We start from the raw sequence: 23,038 nt of genomic DNA, 5'->3' as shown, positions 1-23,038 counted from the left end.
ATTTAATAGTTAACACAGAGGTAGGAGAGGTTCCAGTCTTGGGTGCTGTGTAGAGTTGGAAGGCAGCTAAAGAGGAAGCATATAAAATTATAATATAAGAACGAGCGCTGGAATTGTGTGCAAGGAGAGCTGACATGAAAGGTAAAACCCCTGAACCTTCTAAAAGACATATAGATACAACATGCAGTGCTAAAAAAGATTTGTAACACAGTAGTAAAAAATGTCAGGGTGACACTAGTGGTGTATCATAAAAACATCATTGTCTCTGGGGTGGATAACCCAAAATTATGTAGTAAGTACTGTATATATATATATATATATATATATATATATGTATATATATAAATATGATATTAAGCAGCACAAAAGCAGATTCATACCGGTGTATATCGTGAAGTGACAGTCAATAATAAATCATTAGTTGGCAGCAGTGACTTCGGTGGTATGGTGAGTAAATGTAGATTGTACTAACCAGATAGCGCATACAAAAGCGCATTTGAGTGTTTAGACCAACTCCTGGTCATCTGCGTCTAGACATCTGGAACTCAGGATCATCTGGTGGGCATCAACAGGAATTACAGTGCACCATAGGGACTTCCAGATAACCGGAGTGCAATCAAAAAACACCAAGGAAAGCCAACGCTTAAAGCTGTCATCAATGGTATCCTTGAAAGGAAAGGCTCATAACAAAATGAGCCCAAGCACAAAGATTTCCATTTTGTTATGAGCCCTTCCTTTCAAGGATACCATTGATGACAGTTTTAAGCGTTGACTTTCCATGGTGTTTATTTATTGCACTCTGGTTATCTGGAAGTCCCTATGGTGCGCTGTAACTCCTGTTGATACCCACCAGATGATCCTGAGTTCCAGATGCCTAGACGCAGATGACCAGGAGTTGGTGTAAACACTCAAATGCGCTTTTGTATGCACTACCTGGTTAGTGCAATCTACATTTACTCACCATACCACCAAAGAGGAAGCATCTTTTGCTAATTTTCAGCTGCCTGTCTTCTGCACTCTTCTGGATCTGAGTCTAACTCTACAGATTACACTAGGAGAGAAAGTCTCCTCTTTTAGCATGATAGCCAGTACCACTTTATTCCATATACTGTATGCTGACAGGGCTTAACACACAGAGGATTGTCTGTCATAGATGCTCTCCTGGTGTAACTTGAAAGTATGGACTGTCAACGTGACAGCCAAATGATTATATTTATTCATTAATGGAGATGGAAGAACACATTTTGGATATTTTGAAATTTTAATAAAAATCTGGTTCTGTTTCACTGTGCTCATTATGACTAAATCACATTGGTTTGACAACCCCCCAACATGTTCCCCTATTTTGTTTGGTCTTACATGGTCTTTCATTATGAGATGTAATTTACACCATTAGTTTAGGGTTGGGGGGCATTTCAGAATCTGATTATTTTTGATGTAGGTGACACTTTCCCTTTTCTCCTGTCAGCTGCTACTTGGCAAACTTGCCAAGTTTGTGTAAATAGGCTTTCAGGCATGAGCGGAATTTCTGTTATATGCCCTCTTTGCTTTCCTTCCATCAGAGTATACAAGTAGGGTCACATACTGAGTAATTTTGACCTCATACAGTTACATAAAGACCATCTTTATTTAAAGGTTTTGCATACAGATAGAAATGTTACTCAGACAAGCTCAGGGTAAGACAAGTATGCTGCAATATAACAGACTAGACAAAGCAATAATCTTTCCTGAACAATGAATTTCTGACTTATCTGTCAAGTCAGGATTAGATGACGAGTTGAAGAAAGATATGCATCATATCTGTGCATTTTAAGAAAATAATGCCACAGAAGCTAGATTCTTAAAAGAAGCAAGTGAGAAAGAAAGAGGGGTAGGGAGAAAGAAAAAAAAAAGGGGTGACTTTAGGGGAAGAAGGGAGGGGACAAGAAGCAAAGCCATTATATTTCCCATTGAATAAACTTCATTAATTTTATTCATCCACATAGAGAGAGATGGGGGTGGGGGGTTTCAGGTTTCCAGAGAGGTGGTTTGCAAGCCTGAGCAGCATATACAAGGTGAACCAACATGGAATTTTTATGCCATTTCCTAGAATGTTCGAAGTAGTATGGTAGATACCTGGCTAGATCATCTCCCATGTCAAAATCTGTCAAACATTTAATAACTTCCCCAACCCCGGACCAAAAGTTGGTCAGCTTTCTACAAGACCAGAAAATATGGAGGATAGTGCCCTTTTCTGCTTTGCAGCACCAGCAGGTGTTTGTCGCTTCTGGGTAGAGCTTTCGTAGTAGGACCGGAACTCTATACCAATGGGTGAGCACTTGGTAGCCCAACTCCTGATATTTTCTTGTGACAGAAGAATTATGGGTGAAGTACATGATGTATTCCCATTGTTCAGATGAAAACTTAACCAAGTCTCTCTACCATTTAAGCAGGTATAGAGGCACGAACGATTTGGCAGGTCAGCTTAATAACTTATAGGCATCTGAGACTGTGTGGGAAGTGGGTTCTGGGATTAGACAAAGATCCTCAAAGGGAGTATTAGGGTGCATGTTAATCCCCCAATGGGATAAGGTCCTTTGAAAGTGGATAAGTTGTTGTAGCTGCCAGTCATCTGAAGGTGGGGAGAACGTCCCCCATATAGCCAACTGAGTTTTTATCTCCCTTTCTGACATAACATTTACATAGATGAAAAGTGCCATGGGATAAATGTTGTTTGAATCTCACATCTAACAGCCCCAGCAGAAAAGAAGGGTTATATATCACTGGGTATAATCGAGTGATGGTAGAAGCTGACAAGCCAGTTCCCTTGCAGCGATGCAGGACCCCCAAAGTGGCTCATATGAGCGGGTAACCTTTGATGATATGCATATTGATGGGTTTAAGCCAAGGTACACATTGTAGGCGGACATCGGTGGAACATTGTTCAAGACCAAGCCATTGTTTGAGGCCTTTGTCTGTGCAACAAGATAGTGGTCTGGAAAGGTGGTTTGCATAAAAATAGCAAAAAGGGTCTGGGAAGGCCATGCCTTCATGACTCTTCGGCAAGGATAGGTATATATAAGAGAGGCAAGGGTGGGATTTCACCAATATGAAGAGGATTACTTTTTTAAGGAAGGACATGGGAATCACGACAGGGAGAGACTAAAAGAGGTAGAGGAGTTGGGGCATGATGTTCATCTTAAGAATGGCATTTCTGTCTATCTAGAAGTGAGAGTTTTTGGCCCAATTGCACAGATCCTCCAGAAAATGGCACAATATGGGAGGGAAATTGGCTTAAAAAATCTTGTTGAGGGTGGGAGGGATTTTAGTTCCCAAATAAGTGACAGAAGAAGTAGCCCACTGAAACTGGAAAGAAGAATGAAGGACCTGAGATCTGGTCAAGGATAAAGAAATATGATTTATCGGTGTTGATTTTAACGTTTGATAGGGTGCCATATCATTGGCATTCCTCTAGGGGGTTCAGAAGAGTAGTGGAGACATCCTCAGCATCATTTTCTTGAAAACTTTGTGACAGGGCATGGGCGAATTCACGCTGTGTAGTGCCTTCTTGCACTAGGTTTTCATGACCACGCTTTAGGGCGTATCCGTCCCAATTATAAGTCTAGAATGACTGGTGCACGATCCAATATACAGTAGTTTGAGTGTCCCTTGTGGCATGACTAACCTAAGGGAGCAATGACTGGGAGATTAGGAGTCTATCCTGGAATAGCTATTGTGGGATAGAGAACAGGAAGTATAATCCCAATTATTTAGGTGAAATATACACCCTGCATCTACTAGTCTGAGGGACAACAGTGCTTTTTTTTATATCTTCTATTACATTTTACTTTATACATACAAAAAAAACCAGCCATATATCTTATCACAACATATACATCCACTTTAACACCCTACCCACCCCCCCTATACCCTCCCCTCCCTGTCCAATTGAATCTTACCATCTCTTTCCCCTTCCTGTTTATCAACCCGCATCTGTAAACTTATTTTCTCTAATCTAGTTATCTAATTTAACCAACTAAATTCTCCTTCTCTACTACTAGGGGCCCCCTCATTTTCAGATATTTTTCCAATGTTTTAAATTCATACCAACTACTCCATTCTTTTCTACGTTTATCCATTTTATCTTCCTCTATATGGCATTGCTCCTCCATCCTATTAATATAGTCAATTCTAACTATCCAGTCCTTCATTGCTGGGGGGTCCTGGGCCTGCCAAAACTTAGGAATCAAACTCTTTGCCGCACTGATCAGATGGTATAATATACTATTTTTATATTACTTCACTGACATCTCAGTCTTATGAAAAAGACATATCCACGGATCTTTCTGAACAGATATCTCCCAAATCTCCTGTATGTATTGGATTATATCCTGCCAAAACACCTGTATTTTTGGACAATCCCACCACATGTGGGCCATTGTCCCTATTTCCCCACATCCCCTCCAACACAATGGTGATATTTCTCCTTGTTTGTGTGCCACACTCGGTGTACAATACCATCTAGACAAACATTTATTATTAATTTCGACTGTGTTCATATTCATCACTCCGTGCACTAGCTTAAACATTTTAATCTTCTGTTCAGTTATTTTTGTACACAATTCTCTTTCCCATTTATCCAGGAACGATGGAGAATCAGTTCCCATCAGTTTGTTTAGGATCTTTTAAGTCCTAGAAGTGATATGTTTACATGCTGTCTTGGAACTCAACATTTTTTCAAAAGGAAGCATATCCTCCGCCGTCCTTAATTTGTCAGAAGTGCATAACTTCCCTCTATCCACTATATCTCCCAAATGTGTGTCCCTATCTTTAAACCATTTACTCAAGAAATTCCCTCTCCCTGGGTGGGAAAAAAAATCTGTATCCAGCACCTGCAACAATAATCAGTTATACTTCCACCCCATAGACTTGTGCAAACCATCCCAAATTCTCAACACTTCCCGTGTCAGTGTATTACTATTTTCATCTAAACCCCAAAACTTATGTGGAATCCAAATGATCCTCTCTAATTGTGAATTACTTAATATAGCTTCCATTTTAACCCAACTTTTCTCTTGGGAGTTGTATGTCCAATCAACCACCCGTGATAATAACACTGACATGTAATACTTCTTCATACTTGGCAGGTTTAATCCTCCTTTCTCTTTGTTGTGACATAAAGTTTCATATCCAATTCTTGGTTTCTTATTAGCCCATATGAACCTCGATATCAGTTTTCCTATTATTCAAAAAAAAGATCCAGGTAATTTTATTGAAAGCATTTGAAACTTCTATAGAATTTTTGGGACTATTACCATCTTGACCAGATTTATACGCCCGATCCATGAGATGCACAATGCACTGTGAGAGCCATGATTGGCCAAAGTCACAGTGACTTTGGCCAATCATGGCTCATTGCCCCACACTATATAAGGCTGCTTCCACTGCAGCCTTATGCAGTGTGTTGCTGAACACTTCCGAAGACAGAAGAGAAAATACTCTCCCCCCCAAAAAAAATTAAAATAAATAAATAACAATAATTAAATATATAATATAAAAATAAAACAAAAAATACATTTAAAAAAAGAAACAGCTTGGGTCCCCCCTAATCCTTACCAGGCCCTTTAGGTCTGGTAGGAAGGTTTGGAAGGACCCTACAGTAAAAATTTTATAGAGAAAGTGCATAGGGTTCCCCCTAAAAGCCCTACCAGGCCCTTTAGGCCCTGATTCTAATGAGCCTCCCTGCCCACAGACCCCCACAACCATTGGGCCAGGGTTATCGGGAAGAGTCCCTTGTCCCCATTGGCATGGGGACACTGTCCCCATGCTGAGGGCACGTGGCCTGGTAAGCTGCAAGGAGGGGGGCTGCTCGATCGTCCCCCCCTTTCTTGCCCTGCGAGGCTTGTGCTCGGATCAAGGGTCTGGTAGGAATTTGGGGGACCCCACGTTTTTTGCCTCCATTTTTGGGGGTTGGGATTCCTCTTAAAAGTCCTACCAGGCCTAAAGGGTCTGGTATGGCTTTTACGGGGAACCCCACACACTTTTAAATTATTTTTTTTTTTACTGTGGGATCCCTCCTAACCTTCCTATCAGACCTAACGGGTTTGGTAAGGATTGGGGGAGGGACCCCATGCTGTCTTTTTTTTTTTAAATAAAAAAATGTCATTTGAAAAAAAAATGTCAGCCCTTCTGCAGCAGATTCTATACACTGTACTTTACAGGCAGCTTAAGGGGACTCCCCCCCGAACATATTTAAAGTAAGTTTTCAAGTTTTTTTTTTACTTTAGGCAATAAAAAATGACAAGTAGTGCAGTGTCATAAATAAATACATAAATAATAATATAAAAAAAAATTAAATGAAATTTTTTGTTTTAAATTATAATTTTTGTTTATAAACTAATTTGGGTTATTTTTTTTACTAAAAATATAACCAAATAAATTTTGGCCAAGATTTATAAAGAACGATTATTTATTTGCAGAATTTTCTAAGAAAAATACTTTTTTTCCAAATTTTTTAACTTTTTCATTTATATAGCAAAAAAATAAAACTCCCAGTTGTGAATAAATACCACCAAAATAAAGTTTCATCTGTCTCAAAAAAGTGCTAAAACAGTCATATTGGTACAGTGTTGCATGACCGCGCAATTGTCATTCAAAGTGTGATAGCACTGAAAGCTGTAAATTGGCCTGGACAGGAAGGGGGTAAAAGTGTCCGGACTTGAAGTGGTTAAAACAGTACTTTTTTATTTTTTTATTTTTCCACTGATTCATGTCCCTCAGGGCAGTACCAGAGTCCCCATACCCCTTTTATGGCCAATACCTTGCTTATAAGCCTTCAAAATGGGCACTTTTGAATTTACAAGTTCAAGTCCCATAGACTTTCATTGAGTTCGAAGTTCACGGTTGAACTTTCATTAGGTTTGAACGTTCGACCGCAAACCGAACACTGGGGTGTCTGACCCATCACTAGTTTTCATACACTCATTAATTGTAGGACAGAAGAAAATACTTCAAGGCAAACATAAAACTGCGTGCATGACTTACACAGCTTACTTGTAGTGTTTCTTGCAACCAGCCAGGGGCGGACTGACCATTTGGAAACTCGGGCACTGCCCGAGGGCCCAGGGTCAGTAGGGGGCCTCATGAGATGTCCCTGGTACCTTTTTCATAGGCTTTTTTGAGTTTGGGCAACGACACAGGGGCCCCATGATCCCCTATTGCCCGGGGGCCCCATGAGTTGTCAGTCCGCCCCTGCAACCAACCTTAGACTTCTAGAATATACAGTATGCTTGAGGTATAAGTGAGCAGCATTGATGTAGCAAATAAACAGTTTGGTGAAAATCACTCAAGTAACACGGCTAGAAGAGTAGATGTCTACTTACAAGATAAAAAGAACAAAAGAACATGCCAGTCCTTGTAATATACCTCTTTAATTGATTTTTCTTTACAAGAAACTTCAGCATTATTTTTTAAAACACTTTTTTTTCAAGGGTGCATTATTATTTTTTACTGTTATTATTTAAAAAAGAGCAGAATGTTGCACCTAAACCTTGTGTTTCTCGTTTGTATGATCGAGCAAAAGGTTAAACTGCTCTCTGGGGGGAACTAAGAGGTATGTAATTAGCACAGCAGGTCCACTTCTGAACAGAAATGCTTTAAAATGATTGTTGCAGTACAGACATCAATGTTCTCTTAGAACCTCTTTGCATTATTTTAGAAATAGTAGGTATTAAATATTGATTTTAAAACCGTATTCCAGGTTTTTCAGGTATAGAAAAAATATGCTTCTTAAAACGTGTTTAGTGTAACATTTTTCTCTAATCTGTTATCCTATATTGATACATATATGAAATAAAAAAAAAATGATCCCATTGTGCAGTTTAAGATACATTTTAAAAAGTCTGATTGATAAAGAGAAATGAAAGAAAGCTATCAAAAAGGGAGTACTTGAAACACTCAGGAGGGAAAATATTATTTACAAGAATAAAGATCAACCATTTTGGAGACCAATAGTTAATGGTACCGAGTCCTTATATTCATGTTTTGGAGAATATCTAGTCATTTTTTTTCAACCTATTGTTGAAGTGAAAAACTTGAAGGATACAAACCATCTACTTATTTATTAATTGTATGGATGCCCATGTAGTCTTGGCCTTTTCACAAAAGTATTCATTTCCTTTAGTATAAAATGGTTAAGTGGGGAAGCTGTAGAATTTGCAGTTAGCCACAATTATTTTTGATCTGAAATTTTTTTTACATTCAGATGACAGGGATGGTGGTGGGAGTCAAGCCTCGCTAATATAATTATGAAAGGGAAGAAGAGATCATCTTTAACCAGATAAATACCAACATGAAAAAAACCTTCTTTTCCAGGACAATATTTTCCAGTTTGAATAGTTGTGATAGTTTGACTGACAATTACGTGGTCATGCAACATTGTCCCCAGATTATTTTTCTAACATTTTTTATACAGATAGAGTTTTCTTTTGATACATAATAACCACTGGATATTTATTTATTTATTTTTTACTATTTAAGGGGGAAAAAAACTAAACATTTAAAAAAAAACAGTCTCCCTTACTTTCTATTATAAATCATATCCAGTAGAAATTATATCACACCTCCCCCCCCCAAATGCCACCTTTTGGGAAGTGGGCACCCCTTAGCCTTTAAAAGTTGCTTTCTGAAGCCAAGTGCAAGCCTTCCATTATTGGTGGAAGAATGTTCTCTGCATGATAAAATTGCATTGCACTGAGATTACATTAGGTGCAATTACTGGATGTTATAGATACACCCGAAAAACTTTACACCACCTCAAGTCAATCCCACAAGTATCTAGAAACAAGCGCCCCAAAACAAGCGCACAGTCATTGGTGGTGAGTGTTAGTGGCTGTTTAAACTCCCCATCATTGGCAATCAGTGATAATATAAACCCCTAAAACAATTCCCAATCATTGGTAGTCAGTGGCATTTTAGAAAAGGTGGTTGTGAGAATTGCATTTCTCTCCCAAAACAATTCCAAAACATTGGTTGGTTAGTGGCAGGTTAAAGTGGTTGTAAAGGCTGATTATATGCATGAAGGTGAAAAAACCTTTTGTGTGCTACTCCCCCCAAAACCCTCTTCATACTTACCTGAGCCCCCTCTTGATCCAGCAATGTGTAAAGGAGGCTCAGCTGTCCCGGGTCTCTCTTTCGTCGTTTGCTGAGACACAGCAGCGGGAGCCATTAGCTCCCACTGCTGTCAATCACAGCCATTGAGGAGAGATTGGGGGTGGGGCCGAGCCATGGCTCCATGCGTCTTATGGTAGTATAGATTTGGGCTCGGGAGTGAGCACACACCAGTGCCCCCATAAAAAGCAACTTGATGTTGGGGGCACTGGTCAAGGGGGGAGCCAGGAGAGGATGATTAGGGCTGCTCTATGCAAAACCACTGCAAAGAGCAGGTAAATATGAGATGTTTGTTTTGAAAAAAAGAACAATTAATACCACTTTAACCCCTGTCCCACAACCTAAACTTGAATTTCAGGCTTCTCTTATGCAGCCTGGACAATTTATTGAATGGATTTAATAATTCATCCCTTCCCTCCTTACCCAGCTACAAACATGAGCAGCCAGGAATCTTCTTCCCATCTTCTAGATTATAGGAAAAAATATGAAATGACATATGACATGAATATCCTAAATTAGCACAGATTTTTCAGGGGAGAGGTGAGGAATTCACAAAAGAGACTATGCAGGTAAACACCAGATGCACAGGTGTTGGCACAGGGCACTGGGACTAAAAACCATCCCCAAGAAATTACCGCTGGAATGAGACAAGCAACTGCACTGATTGGATATCCTAAATTAGCATGCCCTGGTCAATGGCATCACAAGGGGCTGTCAATCAGTGGGAGCCAAGCATCAGGTGAAGACCAGGCTTTTTTTTCATGCCAGATGGTGGCTATCATTCATCGTGATTGACACTGGATTAACTTCAGGGAACATTTTCTTTTTTCTTTTTTGTATCTATGTTTTTATTTACTTTGCCCATTTTTTGGGTGAATGAGTAGAGGTACTGTGTACCCCACACTCATTTGCATAGAAGGGGGTCTGGATATGGGGACCTCCTTGTTAAAGGGGGCTTCTAGATTCTGATAAGTCACCCCCTACACCCACACTGGGCTAGGGTTGTAAGGAAGAAGTCTTTGCCCTTATCAACATGGGAACAAGGTGCTTTGAGGGGGAAGTCCCCCCAAAGCCTCCCCCCATGTTAAGGGGGTGTGACCTGGCATTGTTCAGGAGGGGCAGGGCACCCACTTTAAAAAAAATTGAGCTGTTTTTTCCTTTGTTTACATTCTGCTGTCAGCGGGGAATCTAAATGACAGCAGAGGAGTCATGGTTGTTAAGGACATGGCGGGTGCGGGCTCCTTAACAAGCAGCTATTCCTTGGTAGTTAAGAATGCTGGAAGATGCCGGTGTTAAAATGCTGCATTTGTTCACTACTAAAATACCACATCTCTTCAAGAAATAGTGCATGAGGTATTTTAGTAGCATTTTTTGTGAATTTTGTGAGTTGTGAATTGCAAAAAAAAATTTAAACACTATGAGCTATTTTACTGAGGAATGTGATTAGGTAGATAAGACATGGACGTAGCTAAGCAGTATAATTGTAACATAAGTGCTCCAGGAGGTTTTGTAATGTTCTTGAAACACCTTGCAGCATGAATAACTGCTAAGGTGTAGGACAAGAATCCTCTCCAGGTATGCACCATACAATATGACATGTATGGATAATTTGTGAAGTAACAAGTTCAGCTTAGAGCAGGGGTGGGCAAATTGTGACCTGCGGGCCACATGCGGCCCACCACAGAGTTTTTTGTGGCCCGCCAAAACAGTCAGAAAAATCCACCTTGAACCAAGATTTCCTTCCTGTGCGCGACCGAAGATCCGTCTCCTATTTTCCACTAGGTCGGCTACATCAATACACATGCACATGCGCAGTGTAGATATGTGCTTTTCCAGTTGATCTGGTTCATTTCAATTTTGTCTTTTCAACAGTAAATCTATAAATTTCCAACTTTAGTGAAACCATGAACCCTCCGAAAAAACGTATATTATTATTATATTATTATACAGTATTTATAAAGCGCCAATAGTTCGCTCGGCGCTGTACATTACAAAGGGGGACAGAACATGTGACAGAACAATACCAATACAATGCAAAACACAAGGGGATCGAGGGCCCTGCTCTTTCGAGCTTACAATCTAGGAGGGAGGGGGTGGTGGCACAGGAGGAGATAGCTGTGGGGGATGGAGTGGTAGGAAGAGTGGAGGAGGTCGGCAAGTTAGCAGGGGGTGGGGTAGGCTTCCCTGAAGAGATGGGTTTTCAGGGTGCGCCTAAAGGAGAGGAGAGTAGGTGATAATCTGATGGGTTGGGGCAGGGAGTTCCAGAGGATGGGTGACACCCTGGAGAAGTCCTGGAGGCGTGCATGGGAGGAGGAGACCAGGGAACTAGAGAGAAGGAGGTCTTGTGAGGAGCGGAGTGTGCGTGCTGGTCGGTACTTGGATATTAGGTCAGTGATGTAGTTTGGGGCAGTATGGTGGACAGCTTTGTACGTCAGCGTTAGGATTTTGAATTTGATCCGTTGCGCAATCGGAAGCCAGTGGAGGGATTGGCAGAGGGGGGTGGCGGAGACAGAGCGGTTGGAAAGGCGAATGAGTCTAGCAGCCGTATTCAGGATCGACTGAAGCGGGGATAGCCAGCGGTGAGGCAGGCCAGTGAGGAGGGAGTTGCAGTAGTCGAGTCATGATATGATGAGGGAGTGGATGAGCTGTTTAGTGGTTTCTGGGGTTAGGAACGTGCGGATTTTGGCGATGTTGCGGAGGTGGAGTCTGCACGAGTTTGTTAAAGATTGGACTTGGGGCTGGAAGGATAGGTTGGAGTCCAGAATGACACCCAGTACTCTGGCCTGCGGGGCGGGTTTGATGGTAGCGTTGTTGGACGTGACGGAGAAATCAATGGGGGGTGGTGTCCGGGCTGGGGGGAAGATAAGAAACTCGGTTTTGGAGAGGTTCAATTTAAGGAAGTGGAGCGACATCCAGTCTGATATGTCGCTCAGTAGGTGTGTGATTCGGGCTGAGACCAAGGGGGTGAGGTGGGGGGTTGAGAGATAGATTTGTGTGTCGTCGGCATAGAGGTGGTAGTTGAAGCCGTGAGAGTGTATGAGTTGGCCAAGGGAGGAGATATAGATGGAGAAGAGAAGGGGCCCGAGGACAGAGCCTTGAGGGACCCCAACAGAGAGGGGGAGTGAGGGGGAGGTGGTAGCATTATAGGTAACGCTGAAGGAGCGTTGTGACAGGTAGGATGAGAGCCAGGAGAGAGAAGAATCTCTGAGGCCGAGGGAGTGTAGTTTTTTGAGGAGGAGGGGGTGGTCGACTGTGTTGAAGGCCGCAGAGAGGTCAAGGAGTAGGAGCACTGAATAGTGGCCATTAGCTTTGGCGGTTAGCAGGTCGTTGGAGAGTTTGAGTAAGGCAGTTTCGGTGGAGTGTAGGGGACGGAAGCCGGACTGTAGGGGATCGAGGAGGTTGTTGTCGTTGAGGTGAGAGCATAATATATATATATATATATGATATAGATATAATATAGATGCTCTTTGACAAACATTAACTTGCAGGCTGTGATGAGAATCTCAACGAGCAATCTCACTCCTGATTTTAAAAAAATTGTAGAAAAGTGTGTACATTTGTCTAATTAAACTGATTCTAAAATTAAATGTGCTTTCAGCTACAGATGATATGAAATTAGCACAATATATAAACTGAATAAAACTACCACTGTTTTGTTTAATTTATATTTATTGATTTTTATGATACAATGTATACCTTTTCTGAAATGCAAAGTTAACTAATGAATGCAATCATTTTAAAAGCTGTGGCCCTCTGCGAACCTTCGCTCCCACAAAGTGGCCCCCGAACCAAAACAATTGCTCACCCCTGGCTTAGAGAATGTAGATGGCTGAAGAAGTAAAGTTGAGTCATGAAAGGGGGACACCTCTGGTATCTTGAGATCAATGCTCCCAGTTTTTACGAAATGTTGTAAGTTGCCACTGAGCATTCGCGAATGCAATTCCATGAGGTACTGGTTGCCAACTTACATTATTATTTGTTTAGATAGATAGAGCTTTCCGTGAGGACGTCCTTGGTGACGAAACGCGTAGGGTGTGGCCTGCTGGATGCTGACGTCTGGGAACAGCTCTGGGTCTGTGAGCTGGAGATCCGCGGTGAACGATGGTGTGCCTACTTACCCTTGCCTGAGTCTATGCCTGTGATACTGGTGTCGGTGTAGACACCTTAAATTGTGAGTGTTATTCATACATTAAAGCGGTTAATGATTTTGAAACTTGCTGCACCATGATCTCTTTCTTTTGCCTTTGAATATGGTTCCAATTAGAGATGAGCGAAGTATTCAAAAATTCGATTCGACTGATTCGGCGAATTCGTGGAAAAATTTTGATTCGAGTCGAATATATTCGCTGTGAATTTAACTTAAAAAAGGGTGTTTCTAGGCTTCAGAGAGACTTAATATTAGTGCAGAACACTGTACCTTTAATTTAAATGCCCTTGGAGTCTGCTGGGGAAGAGAAATAATACTGTCAGTCAGTATGACATGCAGATGAGTGCCGTCGATCTTAGAATCACCGCACACTTCACTCATTTGGGCAGTCACGGGGCCAAAACCAGAGTGTGGAGCCACAGTGTGGCGGTGGAGGCAGCAGCAATGGGAGACCATACAGCACCCTATGACAAAAATGGAAACCACCAGCAGTGTGAGGAGACCTGAAAGTGGCACATGGCAGAGTGTGGCGATAGAGACAGCAGCAATGGGAGGCCGTACAGGGACCCATGACACACTCTGGACCTGGCAGCAGCATGAGGAGGCGGTACAGGGGCCCATGACAGATTACGGGCCTGGCAGCAGCATGAGGAGTCGGTACGGGGGCCCATGGCAGATTACGGGCCTGGCAGCAGCAATGGGAGGCCGTACAGGGACCCATGACACACTCTGGACCTGGCAGCAGCATGGGGAGGCGGTACAGGGGCCCATGACAGATTACGGGCCTGGCAGCAGCATGAGGAGTCGGTACGGGGGCCCATGACACACTCTGGACCTGGCAGCAGCATGAGGAGGCGGTACAGGGGCGCATGACAGATTACGAGCCTGGCAGCAGCAACTTGGACAGGAGGACGTTCAGCTTCTGCACCGTCGGGTGCGTGCTCGCAAACTGTTGTCTCTTGGAAACGGATTCCAAGAAAGACTGCTGACGGAATCCGTGAAGAGGAGTAGCAGGAGAAGGAGCATCTGAACGAGCGGAATATGCCAACAAGCGACAACAGGGGCCCATGACAGATTACGGGCCTGGCAGCAGCATGAGGAGTCGATACGGGGGCCCATGGCAGATTAGGGGCCTGGCAGCAGCTATGGGAGGCCCGTAATCTGCCAGCACCCTATGACAAAAAATGGAACACACCAGCAGTGTGAGGAGACCTGAAAGTGGCACATGGCAGAGTGTGGCGATGGAGACAGCAGCAATGGGAGGCCGTACAGGGACCCATGAGAGACTCTGGACCTGGCAGCAGCATGAGGAGGCGGTATAGGGGCCCATGGCAGATTAGGGGCCTGGCAGCAGCTATGGGAGGCCCGTAATCTGCCAGCACCCTATGACAAAAAATGGAACACACCAGCAGTGTGAGGAGACCTGAAAGTGGCACATGGCAGAGTGTGGCGATGGAGACAGCAGCAATGGGAGGCCGTACAGGGACCCATGAGAGACTCTGGACCTGGCAGCAGCATGAGGAGGTGGTATAGGGGCCCATGGCAGATTAGGGGCCTGGCAGCAGCTATGGGAGGCCCGTAATCTGCCAGCACCCTATGACAAAAAATGGAACACACCAGCAGTGTGAGGAGACCTGAAAGTGGCACATGGCAGAGTGTGGCGATGGAGACAGCAGCAATGGGAGGCCGTACAGGGACCCATGAGAGACTCTGGACCTGGCAGCAGCATGAGGAGGCGGTATAGGGGCCCATGGCAGATTAGGGGCCTGGCAGCAGCTATGGGAGGCCCGTAATCTGCCAGCACCCTATGACAAATAATGGAACACACCAGCAGTGTGAGGAGACCTGAAAGTGGCACATGGCAGAGTGTGGCGATGGAGACAGCAGCAATGGGAGGCCGTACAGGGACCCATGAGAGACTCTGGACTTGGCAGCAGCATGAGGAGGCGGTATAGGGGCCCATGGCAGATTAGGGGCCTGGCAGCAGCTATGGGAGGCCCGTAATCTGCCAGCACCCTATGACAAAAAATGGAACACACCAGCAGTGTGAGGAGACCTGAAAGTGGCACATGTTTGGGGCATGATTCATGGCGGATTTAGTCAGTTGTGTCAGGAACTGGTGGTTTGAAATCCAGACTAATCCACGCCTGATTCATTTTCACAAACGTCAGTCTCTCCACACTTTGGGTGGACAGTCGTGTCCTCCGCGGAGTTGCAATACCTCCTGCCGCACTAAACACGCGCTCCGATGCCACGCTACTGGCCGGGCATGACAGCCTTTCAAGGGCAAATTCAGCTAGTTGGGGCCAAAGGTCAAGTTTCGTTGCCCAGTAGTCAAGGGGATTGTCTACCTCGGTTGGCAGGGTGCTGTCCAAGTAGGCCTAAGCCTGTTGTTTGAGGTCCTGCTCCAGGTCCACCTGATGCTGCTGCTGCTGCGGCTGGTTAGTAGTTTCCTCACTGCGCTGGTGAAGAAAGCTACTCATCATCGACTGCAGACTGAGGCAGCCGCTGCTGGTGGAGCTGCCACTGCTCCTACCACCCCACCCCTCCCCTGCTGCCATGGCAGCGGAACGCGAGCGCACAGGGCCCACAGTGTCTGAGGATGGACGTTGGCGCAGACAGGCAGAGACCAGCTGACTACATAGGTGGTTTTTATAGTACGTTATTTTGGCCTCCCTCTCAGCAGGTGTGAAAAAGGCCACCATTTTTGAACGGTAGCGAGGGTACAACAAGGTGGACAGCCAAAAGTCATCCCTCTGTCTGATGGTTATTATTCGGCTGTCGCTACGCAAGCAAGCGAGCATGCTATGGGCCATTTGTGCCAAGGAATGCGAGGGACTCCCTGCCTCCATCTCCACAGCATACTGCCACGGTGCGTCTGGGTCCTCTGTCTCCTCTTCCTCCTCCTCTACCAGATGCTCCTGCTCCTCCACTCCTGTCCGCTGAGTGGAAAAACCACCCATTTCACTCAATAATTCCTGAGCACCAATGTCCTCCTCTACCTCCTCCTCTTCTTCCTGTCCTGCCCCCACAGGGGTCATGTGGCGTTGAGATCTGTGCGCCACGTCTACCGCACCCTGACCAGCCATTGTTAACAGCATTTGTTCCAGGACGTGCAACAGAGGAATGACGTCGTTCATCCCATAGTCCTGCCGACTCACGAATAGCGTGGCCTCCTCAAAGGGCCTGAGCAAGCGCAGGTGTCACGCATGAGCTGCCAATGGCTGACATCTAAGTTACACAGGGAGTACCTTTATCCGCTTTTAACATCAGGAAATCTGTGATGGCCTTTTGCTGTTCGTAAAGGCGGTCTAACATATGTAGGGTTGAATTCCACCTTGTTGCAACGTCACAGCATGAGGAGTCAGTATAGGGGCCCATGGCAGATTAGGGGCCTGGCAGCAGCTATGGGAGGCCCGTAATCTGCCAGCACCCTATGTCAAAAAATTCAACACACCAGCAGTGTGAGGAGACCTGAAAGTGGCACATGGCAGAGTGTGGCGATGGAGACAGCAGCAATGGGAGGCCGTACAGGGACCCATGAGAGACTCTAGACCTGGCAGCAGCATGAGGAGGCGGTATATAGGGGCCTATGGCAGATTAGGGGCCTGGCAGCAGCTATGGGAGGCCCGTAATCTGCCAGCACCCTATGTCAAAAAATTCAACACACCAGCAGTGTGAGGAGACCTGAAAGTGGCACATGGCAGAGTGTGGCGATGGAGACAGCAGCAATGGGAGGCCGTACAGGGACCCATGAGAGACTCTGGACCTGGCAGCAGCATGAGGAGGCGGTATATAGGGGCCTATGGCAGATTAGGGGCCTGGCAGCAGCTATAGGAGGCCCGTAATCTGCCAGCACCCTATGTCAAAAAATTCAACACACCAGCAGTGTGAGGAGACCTGAAAGTGGCACATGGCAGAGTGTGGCGAAGGAGACAGCAGCAATGGGAGGCCGTACAGGGACCCATGAGAGACTCTGGACTTGGCAGCAGCATGAGGAGGAGGTATATAGGGGACTATGGCAGATTAGGGGCCTGGCAGCAGCTATAGGAGGCCCGTAATCTGCAGCACCCTATGTCAAAAAATTCAACACACCAGCAGTGTGAGGAGACCTGAAAGTGGCACATGGCAGAGTGTGGCGATGGAGACAGCAGCAATGGGAGGCCGTACAGGGACCCATGAGAGACTCTGGACTTGGCAGCAGCATGAGGAGGCGGTATATAGGGGCCTATGGCAGATTAGGGGCCTGGCAGCAGCTATAGGAGGCCCGTAATCTGCCAGCACCCTATGTCAAAAAATTCAACACACCAGCAGTGTGAGGAGACCTGAAAGTGGCACATGGCAGAGTGTGGCGATGGAGACAGCAGCAATGGGAGGCCGTACAGGGACCCATGAGAGACTCTGGACTTGGCAGCAGCATGAGGAGGCGGTATATAGGGGCCTATGGCAGATTAGGGGCCTGGCAGCAGCTATGGGAGGCTCGTAATCTGCCAGCACCCTATGTCAAAAAATTCAACACACCAGCAGTGTGAGGAGACCTGAAAGTGGCGCATGGCAGAGTGTGGCGATGGAGACAGCAGCAATGGGAGGCCGTACAGGGACCCATGAGAGACTCTGGACCTGGCAGCAACATGAGGAGGCGGTATATAGGGGCCTATGGCAGATTAGGGGCCTGGCAGCAGCTATAGGAGGCCCGTAATCTGCCAGCACCCTATGTCAAAAAATTCAACACACCAGCAGTGTGTGAGGAGACCTGAAAGTGGCACATGGCAGAGTGTGGCGATGGAGACAGCAGCAATGGGAGGCCGTACAGGGACCCATGAGAGACTCTGGACCTGGCAGCAGCATGAGGAGGCGGTATATAGGGGCCTATGGCAGATTAGGGGCCTGGCAGCAGCTATAGGAGGCCCGTAATCTGCCAGCACCCTATGTCAAAAAATTTAACACACCAGCAGTGTGTGAGGAGACCTGAAAGTGGCACATGGCAGAGTGTGGCGATGGAGACAGCAGCAATGGGAGGCCGTACAGGGACCCATGAGAGACTCTGGACCTGGCAGCAGCATGAGGAGGCGGTATATAGGGGCCTATGGCAGATTAGGGGCCTGGCAGCAGCTATAGGAGGCCCGTAATCTGCCAGCACCCTATGTCAAAAAATTCAACACACCAGCAGTGTGTGAGGAGACCTGAAAGTGGCACATGTTTGAGGCATGATTCATGGCGGATTTAGTCAGTTGTGTCAGGAACTGGTGGTTTGAAATCCAGACTAATCCACGCCTGATTCATTTTCACAAACGTGAGTCTCTCCACACTTTGGGTGGACAGTCGTGTCCTCCGCGGAGTTACAATACCTCCTGCCGCACTAAACACGCGCTCCGATGCCACGCTACTGGCCGGGCATGACAGCCTTTCAAGGGCAAATTCAGCTAGTTGGGGCCAAAGGTCAAGTTTCGTTGCCCAGTTGTCAAGGGGATTGTCTACCTCGGTTGGCAGGGTGCTGTCCAAGTAGGCCCAAGCCTGTTGTTTGAGGTCCTGCTCCAGGTCCACCTGATGCTGCTGCTGCTGCTGCTGCGGCTGGTTAGTAGTTTCCTCACTGCGCTGGTGAAGAAAGCTACTCATCATCGACTGCAGACTGAGGCAGCCGCTGCTGGTGGAGCTGCCACTGCTCCTAACACCCCACCCCTCCCCTGCTGCCATGGCAGCGGAACGCGAGCGCACAGGGCCCACAGTGTCTGAGGATGGACGTTGGCGCACAAAGGCAGAGACCAACTGACTACATAGGTTGTTTTTATAGTACGTTATTTTGGCCTCCCTCTCAGCAGGTGTGAAAAAGGCCACCATTTTTGAACGGTAGCGAGGGTCCAACAAGGTGGACAGCCAAAAGTCATCCCTCTGTCTGATGGTTATTATTCGGCTGTCGCTACGCAAGCAACCGAGCATGCTATGGGCCATTTGTGCCAAGGAATGCGAGGGACTCCCTGCCTCCATCTCCACAGCATACTGCCACGGTGCGTCTGGGTCTTCTGTCTCCTCCTCCTCCTCCTCCTCTACCAGATGCTCCTGCTCCTCCACTCCTGTCCGCTGAGTGGAAAAACCACCCATTTCACTCAATAATTCCTGAGCACAAATGTCCTGCTCTACCTCCTCCTCTTCTTCCTGTCCTGCCCCCACAGGGGTCATGTGGCGTTGAGATCTGTGCGCCACGTCTACCGCACCCTGACCAGCCATTGTTAACAGCATTTGTTCCAGGACGTGCAACAGAGGAATGACGTCGTTCATCCCATAGTCCTGCCGACTCACGAATAGCGTGGCCTCCTCAAAGGGCCTGAGCAAGCGGCAGGTGTCACGCATGAGCTGCCAATGGCTGACATCAAAGTTACACAGGGGAGTACCTTTATCCGCTTGTAACATCAGGAAATCAGTGATGGCCTTTCGCTGTTCGTAAAGGCGGTCTAACATGTGTAGGGTTGAATTCCACCTTGTTGCAACGTCGCAGATCATGCGATGCTGTGCAATTCCGATCTGCCGCTGCAGCTCAAGGAGGGTGTGCTTTGCGGTGTAGGAATGGCTGAAATGCATGCAAAGTTTACGTGACATTTTAAGGATGTCTTGCAGTGGGATGGTGGATTTTAGGAACCGCTTGACAACCAGATTGAACACGTGAGCCATGCATGGCGCATGGCACAACCTTCCTTGACGCAGAGCAGACAACATGTTCTTTCCGTTGTCGGTCAACATGGTTCCGATTTTGAGTTTGCGCGGAGACAGCCATCTGTCGATTTCTCTGTTCATTACACTGAGAAGTTCCTCCCCTGTGTGACTACGTTCGCCAAGGCATACCAGGTGCAGCACAGCGTGACACCGTTGCGCCCTGCACATGTGATATGCCGGTCGGGTAATGGGACTTGGCACGGGGGTGGCGGCTGAGGACACGGCGGAAGAAGAGGTGGTAGAGGCGGACATCTTTGCCCGACCAAGGACGTGCAAACGTGGAGGCAAAAGCGGCGTGACCTGTCCAAGTTGCTGGTGCGGCTGTGACGGCACCACGTTCACCCAGTGGGCCGTAAATGACATGTACTGTCCCTGACCGTAGTTACAGCTCCACACGTCGGCGCTGCCGTGCACTTTGGCAGAGACCGACATGCTCAAAGACTGGCCCACCATCTCTTCTACATGTGAATGCAGGGCTGGCACTGCCTTTTTGGCGAAGAAATGACGGCTTGGCACTCTCCACCGCGGCGCGGCACAAGCCATCATTTCTCGGAAAGGTGCTGAGTCCACCACTTGGAAAGGGAGGGACTGCAGCACCAGCAACTTGGACAGGAGGACGTTCAGCTTTTGCACCGTCGGGTGCGTGCTCGCAAACTGTTGTCTCTTGGAAACAGATTCCAAGAAAGACTGCTGACGGAATCCGTGAAGAGGAGTAGCAGGAGAAGGAGCATCTGAACGAGCGGAAGATGCCAACGAGCGACAACTCCCCTCAGCAGAGGTGTTGGAGCCTTGACTGGCTGATGGAGGGCGATTGACGTCAGGTGACGGAGCAAGTAACGGAGCGGGTGATGGAGCGGGGGCTGGGGCAGGCAGAACCGCCGTATCTTTATCACGGTTTTCCCAGGCCACCAAATGGCGATGCTGCATATGCTGCCGCAACGCTGTAGTCCCAACATGGGCCCCCTGGCCACGCTTGACTTTCTGGCCACATAGTCGACATACGGCTACGTTTACTTCCTCGGGCGGCTTGACAAAAAATTGCCACACCGCCGAGTAGGAAACTTTGCCCCCGATACTCCTCACTGGCTGACTGCTGCTTCCTCCGTGCACACCGGCACCACTACTGGCCGTGGTGGTAGGCTGCAGTGGAGCTGGTGCTCTACTCCGTGGCCGTTTGGCTCCACTGACACTGCTGCGACCCTGCTGCTGTCTCCTGGGCAACCCACCAACTGTTTTGCTCGCTGCCAAGCTGCCACCCTCTTCTCCTGATGATGCGGAAGCAATAGCCTGATGACGACGAGGCTGCCAAGTGCGATCAGCCTCATCATCATCAATTAGGGTCTCCGCCTCACTACTAGCCCCCTCGGCTGCGTCTGGGTCAGGAGACAGACCTGTCTCTAGACCGGCTACCGAGCCACTCTCCTCGCCACTACTTCTTCGCCTGGCTGCTGAAAAGGCGGATGTCTCCCCCCGTTCCTGAGCTCTGTTAGCTCTTCCTCACTGTACAGTGGGGCTGAGCCCACAGCATGCGATACTTCGCTTGGTGAGGGAACACCAAAGGACAGGGGCAGGTAGAGGACACGTGATTTCAGTGGGCTTGGTCCCGGGCCATGCCAACTAACGGTTGTGTCTGACGTACCCACCGACCGTTGGCTGTAGGTGTCAGAGGTGACCTGGGAAGAGGAAGACGACCGAGCCAACCAATCGACGACGGCAGGGTTGTCGGTGGAGACACGACTGCTGGATGACACCGGGAGCACTGGCCTCTGGCTGCGAATAGTGCTGCCTCGACCCCTTCCTCTGCTGCCACGTCTGCTCGCTCCTAAAACATTGCCTCCTCTGCCACTCCTCTGCATGTTGTCTGACATACTCTTTAATTCAACGATTCTGTGTCCCTGAGTAACAATTCTGTGTCCCTGAGTAACAATTCTGTGTCTGTCCCTGAGTAACAATTCTGTGGCCCTAAGTAACGGTTCTGTGGCCCTCAGTAACAATTCTGTGTCCCTCAGTAACAATTCTGTGTCTGTCCCTGAGTAACAATTATGTGGCCCTAAGTAACGGTTCTGTGGCCCTCAGTAACAATTCTGTGTCCCTGATTAACGTTTATGTGGCCCTAAGTAACGGTTCTGTGGCCCTCAGTAACAATTCTGTGTCCCTGAGTAACAATTCTGTGTCTGTCCGAGTAACAATTCTGTGGCCCTAAGTAACAGTTCTGTGGCCCTCAGTAACAATTCTGTGTCCCTGAGTAACAATTCTGTGGCCCTAAGTAACAGTTCTGTGGCCCTCAGTAACAATTCTGTGTCCCTGAGTAACAATTCTGTGGCCCTAAGTAACGGTTCTGTGGCCCTCAGTAACAATTCTGTATCCCTGAGTAACAATTCTGTGTCTGTCCGAGTAACAATTCTGTGGCCCTAAGTAACAGTTCTGTGGCCCTCAGTAACAATTCTGTGTCCCTAAGTACCAAATCTGTGGCCCTAAGTAACGGTTCTGTTGCCCTCAGTAACAATTCTGTGTCCCTAAGTAACAATTCTGTGGCCCTAAGTAACGGTTCTGTGGCCCTCAGTAACAATTCTGTGTCCCTAAGTAACAATTCTGTGGCCCTAAGTAACGGTTCTGTGGCCCTCAGTAACAATTCTGTGTCCCTCAGTAACAATTCTGTGTCCCTCAGTAACAATTATGTGTCTGTCCCTGATTAACGTTTACGTGGCCCTAAGTAACGGTTCTGTGGCCCTCAGTAACAATTCTGTGGCCCTGATTAACGTTTATGTGGCCCTAAGTAACGGTTCTGTGGCCCTCAGTAACAATTCTGTGTCCCTGAGTAACAATTATGTGTCTGTCCGAGTAACAATTCTGTGGCCCTAAGTAACAGTTCTGTGGCCCTCAGTAACAATTCTGTGTCCCTGAGTAACCTTTCTGTGGCCCTAAGTAACAGTTCTGTGTCCCTCAATAACAATTCTGTGTCCCTGAGTAACAATTCTGTGGCCCTAAGTAACAGTTCTGTGGCCCTCAGTAACAATTCTGTGTCCCTGAGTAACA

The sequence above is a fragment of the Staurois parvus genome, unplaced genomic scaffold (genome assembly GCF_062004578.1).
Source record: "Staurois parvus isolate SC_StPar_1 unplaced genomic scaffold, SC_StPar_1.0 ptg000153l, whole genome shotgun sequence".
Classification (NCBI taxonomy): Eukaryota; Metazoa; Chordata; class Amphibia; order Anura; family Ranidae; genus Staurois; species Staurois parvus.
This window is presented reverse-complemented; position numbering follows the sequence as displayed.